A 10,891-nucleotide genomic window follows, 5' to 3' on the forward strand; every position below is an offset into this window, starting at 1 on the left:
GTAGGGGAGCAGGGGCGGGGGGGATGGTATAGGAAACTTTCGGGATAGCATTTGAAATGTAAATAAAGAAAATAATAATAATAAAAATTATTTTGAAAAAAAAAAAAAGAAAGTGTGCATGGAATTACTTTCGAAAGTCACAGTAATGGAGCATTTTGAGAAATGGCTGAAATCTACACAGCCACTTAAATGAACGTAAGTAATGCACACCCTTCTCCAGTGTTTACTGGTGTGAAGTAAAAACGCAGTCATTGAGCATAGTGAAAATCCAAAATCTGCAGGGAAGAAAGCAATAAATAGGTCCTGAGGACTTGACCTACACAGACTTTGCTGATATAACCCCTCACTCTGGGGGGTTGTCAAATCACTCTAAGACATTTTCTGGGAGTCCCTTTATTAAATTGGAAAGTCGGAAGGTTCATATTGCAGTCTATGAATTCTAATATATCAATGGCCTGTGGGATATTAAAGTCATTCATAACCTAATAAGGCAATGTTTGTACATTTTAATTGACAGGGAGATTCATAATAATCTCACTCCACAAGACATTTTTAATTAAAAAGTATAGTGCTAGTCTCAAAGTGGACATGGTGGGTTGTTTTATTTCATTTGGCCTTTTGAGAGAGATTAGAGGATTTGCTTCATAAAGTATATCAGACAGTCATTAAGAGCACCCCTGGTGGGTTATACTGCTTCATCTTGTAAGGATGAAAATGATTACTCCATTAAAGTCTTGATACTTGGCTTTCAGAATTTAGGAGTCAGAGGGGAATTTCTGAAGTAGGCAACTTATCTCCAGTCACCTTGGAAGTCTCTCTCTCCTCTCCCTTCCCTCTGATCAAATTTTTATTGTTCATTCTTTTCCTACCAAAACATGTCAACTGTATATAGAGGACATAAACACAAACAATATGTGTATTTTCAGCATACACTGCTCAAAAGTAAAAAGACCAAAGATAGAATTAAATAACTGTTATCTCCCCACTATTAAGAGCTTAAGCTTAAAGAGCAGAACAAGGGATCATTTAGGAACCATGTGGTCCCCGCTTGGGTCAGCTATTTAAAATGGGTTCTGCCAAACAGTATGTAAATGACATATTGATTCTGTAAAACTTTTTATGTCATGTCTAATGTGGCTAAGTCTTAGTGTACCGCTTGTACAAACTAACTCTCTTTTGTTTCTATTAAGTTTGTTAAAATCAATGTCTGTCTCTGCTGATATCTACTCAACATCCTATGTTCAAAGTGCACTTTGAAAATTGTTGTTTAATTTTCTTAGACTAGAAAATTTGGCATCTCCAATGTTGTTTGGATTTAATAGCATGAATTTATACTTTTTGTTTATATTTTATACATATATGTTTTTATTTATACTTAATTTTAGTACTTTAAAGATTTGCTGTTTGTATGGCTTAAATATCATAATTGCTCACATTTTTATCACAGTCTAAAATAAATTACTTTTAAAATTAATATGAAATGTTTAAAGAAAACAGAAGTTAATTCCTATAAGCAAAATTATTCAAATTTTAATTAAATATAAGATTACCCAGGACATTAACATGACAGGAAGATGGAAAAATACAATTGATGTACAAATAAGCTGAGGGCATGCCAAAAGTAAAGGGGTATCTCTTCTCCTAAAAGAGGTAAACAAAATTGTCAACACCCTGGGAACCACTCTACTCTTATTGGATTTTAAAAGCAATCCTTCTGTATTTGTGTTGGGCAACACTGTAAAGAATTTAGCATATTCTTTTTCCTTTTCAAGGGACCCATTGCAACCACTATTTTAAAATGAAATTAAATGAATTGAAAGGCCTTAAGGATTTTACAGTGTCCCTATCTGCAAGTTTAATCAATAATGCAATCCAGCCACCAAGTGATGTCTTGCTTCTGTAATTCTTTGTCACAGCAAATATGAAACTTCACTTTCATGATGGTTTAACAAAACTAAGAAGTATCTAGCCAAAAGAAATGATAATCCTTTTTCTACCCTCAGACTTCTTATGAACATTGTAATGCATTCTTCTTGAGTATACCATTTATTTATGTAATCTGGTTTTTTGATGCTAGTACTTCCATCCACAGGACACTCACTCTCTTTGTCCTTTAGTAGACAATTATTATCCTAGGAACAACCTACCCTGAGAAAGTCATAAGTTATGAGCAACAGATCATTGTAAAATATCTACTGTGAGAATTTGTCATTGGTTTTACAACTTCATTGATCAATGTTACAAAAAGGTAAAGTACATAGTAGTCCAGTTATAGTTGAGTCCACACTTGGGATCACACAGTGGTCATCCATTCAGCTTGATTGTCTGTTTTTCTTCCATTCCTCACAATTGTTTTATGTACTTTGAATTGAAAAAGGAATAACCAGAAAATATATTCAATATAGAATCATGCTTGAATTTTACCACCCACACCCATAGCCAGCTATGCAATTTGTGACTCCTGGTACAAAATAAAGATATAAGACTTCTTGTTCAAAAACCAGGAATGAGCACCTGAAAGATGCTTTTTCCACCATCTCTCACAATATCACAGTGTTTTTTTAATCATTCATTTTCTGAGAGTATGAAGATGATCAGAGGTGCTGTGACACTTTGATCAACTCTCAGCATATGTGTGCACCTGGCCTACCAGCTGCCAGGTCCCTTTCTCTCCAGGTATCAGACACAGGGTTGTGCCCTGGATGTTGACAGAAATGTTAGTCTTTTTCCTATTAGCATGTTGACCAATGTGCTGCAAGCTAGTGACCCCAACAGAACTGCAACCCCAAGTCACCAAGCATTCAGCACCCCACTGTTTAGTAGGAGAGGCCAGCATGATGTCCTGAGTGGAAGACCGGCTGTCAGCTGGTCTTCATTATGTCTATGTCCACTTCATCAAAAGCTTTCAAAGCCATGTCCCCTGAATGCAAGGCTTTAGAAAGAGATAAGAGTTATTTGTCAACATGGGGCTAATAGCTCTAGAAGAATAACATGATGAAAAGGAACAGTCTATAGACTGAGAAACCCTCTTACTTAAGCTTTGATGTGGTTATTATTTCCAGCATTGCTTACCTACATACCACTCTAATCTGCTCCATCTGGAGTTTGGAACTGCATACAAAATGCAGAAAAAGAAAGAAGGGAGAGAGGGAAGGAGGGAGAGAGGGAGGGAAAGAGGGAGGGAGGGAGGGAGGAAGAGAGGGGAGTGTGTGTGTGAAAGAGAGAACACAAAAGAGAGGGTGAGGGAGGAAAAGAGAGAAAGGATGAAAGAAGGAAGAAAGAAGGGATGGAGGGAGAGAGAAAGAGGGGGCCAGAGTTGAGGAGGAGTAATGAAGGGTAGAGTAAGACAGTAGGAGGCAAGGCAGACTAGGGAAAAGATTAATGGAAAATTTGGGGGTAGGGGATAATTACGTATTACAGTAGTATAATACCTGCCTAAAAGTACAAGATACTGAGTTCAGTCTGCTGCACACAATTAAAGAGGGTAGTAAATAAAAGAGGAAATACCATGCCCATACTGAGCAGTTTTAAACTTGTAATAATATTTTTGTACCTGAGTTTTCACAGCAACTCTGTGAACTATGGATGTTATAGCTTTGTTGTTAACTTATAACATAAATCATATACTGTTACATTTCTTATGATAATTCCTTGAAATTTTTTTTGCAACTTCCTGTGTTAACCCCAAGGAGCAGGTTAAGAAGTAACCTGTGTTTTTATCAATACTTTTTTTTATATCTATGGTTTTCAAATATAAATGATAACTCACCAGGCTTACACTAAAAATTGCTCCTGGGGAGCCCAAACCCTTCTATCTACCTGCTGTTTCAAGGTTCTTGATTCCATTAATTTCTTTTCCTCATTCCATATTTGTTCATGTTTCCCTTAGCTCTTGGCATTCACACCCACAATTACATTTCGCATGCTGCCTGTAATTATCTTACTGCTGTCACAGACTACATGGCTTCCCACACTTCAGATCCGTACAGGCATACTTGAGATCATAATTACAGTCTTGCATTTTTGTTCAGCAATTTAAAAGATTCTAAAAGCAATGAATCTACAAACAGAGCTATTAAAATATACCCTATATAAGTGCCTTTTTGTTTTCTGAAACCTTGGGCCCTCTTTCAGAATTGAGTGAGTAACTATATTTTGTTTGTTTGTTTGCTAGCTTGTTGTTTGTTTTGTTGGTTAGTTTTCCTTTTTTAAGAACAACAACAACAACAACAACACACACACACACACACACACACACTCCATCACACCATGAACATTTTATACAAATACAAGGTGTATAACAATTATTCCCTGAAGTCCTTTTTCATTTCATCTGAGGGCTACTGGCTACTGGCTAGTACTAAAACTATTGGTCTAGCGGCTACCCAGGTTAGAGAAGACAAATGCCCCATGCGTCATAATGATGCCAAGTGTCTTAAACAATTACCTACTGGATTCTATATTTGATATCACCAAACTACAGGGATTCGATAGAATACCCGAGACCTCCTCTTACTGCTATAACTTTCATAACGCCCAATGTGTCTTCTACTTGCTACTCCTTACTTCAAGGAAACAGCTTCTCTATACCCTTCCTGAAAGTACAATTAGACATCTTCACAGCCAGAGATCTAATTGACAGTTTTGTCTTGATTTTACTTGACATAATGCTGTTTACATTGTTACCAATGACTTTGTATATGGACTACTACAGCTTCTTCTTGGCTTCAATAATCCCTGCCTTTCTGTAATTCTACCTCAGTTGCTTGACTGCTTCTACACAATTTCATTTTCTCCATCTAAAGTAATATATGTGTTATCTCAAAGAAGTGCTTTGTGCTAACCAATTGTGCCACTAGAGTTCCTTGTGTGACATTTCGCAGGGTTATTCATAACCCTATCCTATTCATCTACTACCTCTTTCTAGACAATCCATTCCCATCATAACTTCAGTTTATAGCCACACATAAATGACTTTATCATATTTTATATTCAGCCCTGACCTCTCTCTCCTATACTATAATGCACATATATCCCAAATCCTTCTAATATTTTCCTTTGCAAATTCAAGTTGAATGAATGAATAATCTTTTGATTGTAGATTTAATCTTTGTTCAGGTATCTCAGAACAGTGAATTGTAGCCCATAAAGAAGAAACCATAACCCTTATGCTTCAGTCTGGGTTCCCTAGGCAAAGACTACTGCATATGCAGTATGGCTTTCTTAGGAGAGCAAAGTATGCAGCGTAAGAAATGACAGAAGCTAAATCGAGGGGGTGCAAACTCAATATGATGATGTTTTGCTAGTGCTAACAATTGCCACATCTCTTAGGTGACTCCTCAAAGTGGCTATATAAATGGTATGCCCAGTTATTCATAATAAAAAATGAAGAAAATGTAATTTATCTAATGTTGTGTGAATCAAAGATACAAGTCCTCTAATCTATCTGATGCCAATTTTCAGATGCAATTTTCAGTCTGCGGTCCTTAGAAATCTAATAATATGCTAGAGATTGTCTAGGGGATTGAAGAGCTCATTCCCTGAGATGAGAAGAAAATGACAGAAGAATCTCAGAAGGTAAAAGTAACCATCTTATTATCTCTTCAGGAGGGGAGGCCTCCAAGGCTGGGCATCCCTACAGATTTGGGTATTTTATGAGGTTCTTGGTATCACCCCTGTCCTTGTTTGGTCCCCTTGCCTTTCTACCATTTCTTCTTGCAATGCCCTATGGAAATGAAGCCATGCAATTTCAGGGGTCACACTTTGACTTCCTTGCCCACCTACGTTTAGCCCTACTTCTGAAAGAGGGTCCAACTCTTACTCTGGTCTTCAGCTCCCATGCATGAGAACTTTATTACTGGGCACAGATTACACATCATCTGTTAATCTTACACTGATTTAACAGGTAGTATGTGCTTTAGCGGAGCTGTGTTTTTAACAGACCAGTCTAATGGCTGTCTCTGGAGGTGAGGACTCCATGGAAGAATGGAGACTCCTGAAGACATGGACCCATGCTACCATGTCCATTTATCAGAAGTGTGTCTCTTGTTCTTCTGACACACTATGGTGTGTCAATGGCTTGCAATATCAGTAATACATAACCTTTGTATGTAAATGAGAGTCTGAGACAGTAACAGACAGTAGCTCACAATATAGAAAATGAGAACCTAACTCAGAGACTAAATCAATATCCCTGGAGAATCCAAAACAGGATTTTTAATAGAAATTAGTCCAAATTTTCACTACTTAATCAATTATATAGATTCCTTACATTTTTGCCCCTAGTATTACCTTTTGATGAAAGATAGAAGCTAAATATGTCCCAGTATCCAATTATATAGAATGTCTACTTCGAGCAAGAATTTCTCCAAGCAAATATTCCCCAACTAGGAAATCGTGAGTCCTCCCATTTTTCTCCCCTATAAATCATTTATTCTACTCTCCCTGCTGGTGACTGTTGGTGAAATTGAGGCAAAGTTGGTGTCTTATTCAGGGTTTCTATTCCTGGACAAAACAGCATGACCAAGAAGCAAGTTGGGGAGGAAAGGGTTTATTCAGCTTACACTTCCATACTGCTGTTCATCACCAAGGAAGACATCACTCAAGCAGGTCAGGAAGCAGGAGCTGATGTCATGGAGGGATGTTCTTTACTGGTTTGCTTCCCCTGACTTGCTCAGTCTGCTCTCTTATAGAACCAAGACTGCCAGCCCAGAGATGGCACCACCCACAAGGGGACCTCTTCCCTTGATCACTAATTGAGAAAATGCCTTGCAGCTGGATCTCATGGAGGCATTTCCCCAACTGAAGCTCCTTTCTCTGTGATAATTCCAGCCTGTGTCAAGTTGACACAAAACTAGCCAGTACAATTCACTGACTCTCTTGCCATAGGAAGCTCTATAGTAGCCTTTGCTATTTATTCCAATTTCCAATCAGAGGGTGATCTTGTGAACTCCCCTAAACCATAATTCGATAGGGATTCTTTTGGATTGACTATGACCTCTTTATGGATACATCTTGTTTAATTTTATTTTCAATCCTCTGTTTTATGCTTGGCAAAACAGCAACAATCAAAATAAGTAAGTCCTGCCATTGATATTCCTTTGACAATATGAATGGAGCCAGAAGATGAACAGGAAAGCCAGGACAAACAAGAAAAAGAAATGGAACTTAGAGAATTAAAAAGTGTAGGATCATAGTCACAAAAATAAGCTTGAGTTAACAGTAGAAGGCAAAAAAAAAAAAAATCAAGGTAGAGAAAGATGCAACAGAATTGGAGAACATTTATGAGAGAAAGGAACACAACATTCACTTCCTATGGCGATGTAATCAGCTTCACACTGGTGTTTCAGCTGCCTTTAGACAGAGAGCATGAACATGCCTTGCATGGGGCAGAATCAGCGTGAATTCTAACCTTGATGCCAGAATTTATTAACGTGTTTTCATCTCCGTAATTGAAGGAAATGCTTGTTGCCTCTGGGCTTAGCTACACTCCAGTGAAAAGGGACCATGTCTCAACACATTGCTTGCTTCAAATCTTTAAGAATATAATTAAGAAAAAATTCCTATTTCTTCACATTTAAAATAATAATTTGTTTCATGGCATTATAAACATTTTATAGTGAATATAAAACATTGACTTTACCCAGCAGGCACTCAATAACAATTTTCTTTCAAACTCAACAGTTGAAGAGGCAACTTAATACATATATATCCATGATTATCTTATTACTAATGTGTTCTATATCTGGACCAACTATATATCTTCATATAAATTATATACATATGCATATTCATCACACACACATCATGGTATGTATATGGAGGCCAGAGCACAACCTTGTGAAGTCACTTATCTCTATGTACTTCTATGTGGGTTCCGGGAGTTGAACTCAGGTCTCCAGATGAATGAAACAAGTACCGTTATTTGCTGAGCCATGTCCCCAGTCCCTGCATCATGATTATGTTTGGAAGTAAATGCCATTGACTCCAAGTTGCTCTCAGATAAGATCATAGTAAATCTTTCATCATGCAAACAATGCACCATTATTTCTCGACTATCAAGATGTTAATTGTCTCTTAGCTGTCAATGGTTGTGTTTTGCGTCTTGTGAAAACTAAGGGTGTCTAACAAATGAAATACTCTTCAATTGCCATAATTTACATGACCATAATATTTTACTACCCAGGCCCTACTCCTTTATATTTATTTATTTTTGAGAGGTCTACTCCATTGACTAAAGAAATATTTACAAATTCACTCCTGACCTCCAAGACTTAACAGTAATTCTTTTCATGGTATCTCTATAAATGCCACCATCACAGCATCGGACCCTCTGTTTAAACTTGGTAATTAATGAGTAGCTCACAGAAAAGAAAGGTACAGAGGCCAAAGCATGCAAGAACGTGAAGCTCTTTATGCAGTGTGCTTGTTCTGTTCATCTGAAACCCATTACACCTATTGTGTAGTACATCCAGAATATGATTCATACCGGCTCCCTAATTAGTGGGGGTTTTTTCTTCTAGAAGTTAACATTTATCCTGTATTTTTATATTAAACCATCTTACTTTTTCCATTCATTGTTCAGTTGTTCAGTTGCTTGCCATTTTACAAAAGAAATGTGTGTGTGTGTGTGTGTGTGTGTGTGTGTGTGTGTGCTGTGTGAAGCATGTACCACATGTGCAGAGGTCAGAGGATAACTTTGTGCAATCAGTTCTTGTCTTCCAGTTTGACAGTTTGACGTGGGCTTGACCGCAGCACTTGGGAGGCAGAAGCAGGAGGATCTCTCTAAGCTCAGTGTCAGCCTAGTCTAATTACAGCACCATGATATTATATACGATAGATGTAAAAATTTTTATATATCAATTTAGGTAAAATTATAAATGAGGCTACAAGGCAAGCAGGTTTTGTATGGATGGGAAAGGTAGAAGTTGAGGTATCATCTTATTACATAACCCAGCCTGACATAGCATTTACCACATTGCTCACACACCCAACTGGTGGGACTAAAGGTATGGGGGACCACCATGGTCCCTGGAAACTGTATTGGAGGGGAAACAATAAACAAACAAAATTTACTTTCACCATTTATAGCTGTGCTAACGATCTAGGGTTTGTTTTGTTTTGTTTTGTTTTGGGGGGGGGGGTTGACACTTTGATACCAAACAATCAAATATGAATTTGATGCTACAGATGATATAAGATAACAACTATCTTCTTTATTACATTTCTCAAATTTTGGACTCCAGCAAAATAACTTATGCTCCTTTCATCAGATTTAAAATAGATACATTATATAAACTCAAACATCTCCTGGCATTCCTTCCGGCCCCTCCTGCCAAGGCTGACCCCTGGCTGTCTTTGCGAGGTAGCGCCACCGCTGCTGATTCCTGCTTGCTATCCCACCTCTACCGAACCGGACTGCTGATAGATCCATGAAGTGTTTGCAAGTGGATCGAGCAGCTACTGTTAACCTGTGAACCGAACTGCCCATTTCTAGACAGCACAGAAAAAGGTGTTCAAAAGAACCTTTCTAAACAGGTCCACTATCCTGCCCCTCCCCATATCCTTTCTTTTCCACTACCTCTGGTGGGTGGTGGGCTAGCGGGGAGGTTGAAGTATTTAAGAACCATCATTAAAAGTAAGTTTTGAAAAAATAGAAATTATGCACGCACACACACACGCACACACGTACGAGAATGTGTGAGGGTAGACACACACACAGAGTGATAGATGGATGGATAGATAGATAGATAGATAGATAGATAGATAGATAGATAGATAGATAGAATCTTTAAAAAATAAATTGTTAGACTATAAGAACACTGTGGCTGGGAAATAAGGTTAAAAACAAAACAAGATGGTAGATAATTTCATGTTTTCTTTTCTTTGTTAGACAGTGAGTCTATATATTTCATTTAGCTTTGTGGTATTAATTCAACTGCACTAGTTGGCCGAACTAGAGCACATTAAAAATGTCCTGCCTTTTGTTTTGTTTTATCTACCCTGACTCTGTTACCACTGAAGGAGGTTGAGAGCAAATGGACAGAAGCTGGAAGGTGGTCTTAGAAATAAAAGAAAGTTGGCATAAGTATACTGTCACTTTCAGAAGCCTAGAAAAAAAAAAATGTCAAATATAAAGAAAGCAAATCTTTCTCTGCCAGAGGCAGGATTACAAGGCCATATCATGCCCAGGGCATCAAATCTAAGGAAGAAGAGCAATAGCCAGGAAAATGTGACCTACTGACCTGAGGAAGACAATTATCCAACAGATGAGATAAAGAGCAATTACAAAAGGTAAAAAATAAGAACCAAGAGGCACAGGGGGAGGCAGGGATGGCATGTACAGACAGCAGGAGGACAGTGTGACAGGAGACTTACAGTGAAAATTCCTATTTTCAAAACGAGATAAGTTAGGAAAACGTCTTTCTCTTTCTCAATTATCTAATGTGAACTTTTATAGCTTGTAGCTGTTGCACTCTGATTGTCAGGGTTACAGTCTGAGGAGAGAGTACACTATAGAAAAGATTTAGGAACACAGGAGCAGAATAAGCTTGGGACTTTAGTACCCATATTAGGTCCGCTTTGTAATGTTGATGAAGTATTAATTATTAAAGCTACATAATGATTTGTGTTGCTTTAAGCAAAAGACAACTAAATTGATGTAATATGAACATCATAGAAAAACACAGGGGACAAGTCCCTTCTGGTCGGCGCCAGCACCGGGGCACCTAGGGCGCGGAGTCTGCAGACACCCCCACAGTCCCTAGAGGACTGCCCATGTGATCTTAGGATCACTGGTGAGTGGAACACTACATCTGCTCCAATCCAATTGTGAAGGGCCTGTGACAACAGGAACAAGGACACCAGAGCCCTTCCTGACCAGAGGCTCAGG

The sequence above is a fragment of the Mus pahari genome, chromosome 7, assembly GCF_900095145.1.
Source record: "Mus pahari chromosome 7, PAHARI_EIJ_v1.1, whole genome shotgun sequence".
Taxonomy (NCBI): Eukaryota; Metazoa; Chordata; class Mammalia; order Rodentia; family Muridae; genus Mus; species Mus pahari.